The sequence below is a fragment of the Dipodomys merriami genome, unplaced genomic scaffold (assembly GCF_024711535.1).
Source record: "Dipodomys merriami isolate MVZ:Mamm:240054 unplaced genomic scaffold, mDipMer1.0.p SCAF_8, whole genome shotgun sequence".
Taxonomy (NCBI): domain Eukaryota; kingdom Metazoa; phylum Chordata; class Mammalia; order Rodentia; family Heteromyidae; genus Dipodomys; species Dipodomys merriami.
This window is the reverse complement of record NW_027206401.1, coordinates 28,720,750-28,721,366: the sequence shown is the minus strand read 5'-3', so window position 1 is coordinate 28,721,366 and position 617 is coordinate 28,720,750. Positions and strand designations below refer to the sequence as shown.

At 39.9% G+C, this 617-nt stretch overlaps 1 non-coding gene across 1 annotated transcript; it reads right to left on the bottom strand.

Annotated features, from left to right (window-relative positions):
* Positions 1-322: 322 nt before the first annotated feature.
* Positions 323-394, bottom strand: Trnae-cuc (transfer RNA glutamic acid (anticodon CUC)). Its single transcript has one exon. It is a non-coding gene; the product is annotated as a tRNA-Glu (tRNA).
* Between the last annotated feature and the right edge of the window lie 223 nt (positions 395-617).

Genomic DNA, 617 nt, shown 5'->3' with positions numbered 1-617 from the left:
GAGCTTGTGCTTCCTTTCAGAATCAGGAACCTTCGTGTTGTTTGTATTGTTGGATTTTAATTGTCAATATCTATAATCTAATCTTTTTAGTTTGAATAATATTTTTTGAAAAACAATGGAGCTTTTTATTATCGATCAAAAAAGGCAACCATTGCAAAGAAAGAAAGAAAGAAAGAAAGAAAGAAAGAAAGAAAGAAAGAAAGAAAGAAAGAAAGAAAGAAAGAAAGAAAGAAAGAAAGAAAGAAAGAAAGAAAGAAAGAAAGAAAGAAAGAAAGATTTAAAAAAGTGTCCTCACACCATAACGTGGAAGGAAAAAGAAGTCTTCCCTGACCGGGAATCGAACCCGGGCCGCGGCGGTGAGAGCGCCGAATCCTAACCACTAGACCACCAGGGAGCTCTGCTAAACTCCTCTTCTGCTATCCTTCATTGTTTAAAAAGAAGATACACAATTTCTACCAGTAGAGGGCACTTTATGGTCGGTCCCCTTTGCTCTCTCCCATTCAGAATTTTTAGCTCCCAAACTGGGCACATTTCCACCCGCTCCCAAGTAACTTCAAGGTGACTTCTAAGGTAGACCCCTCCCCTCCTCCTGAGATTGCTGGGCTGAAAAAGACGCC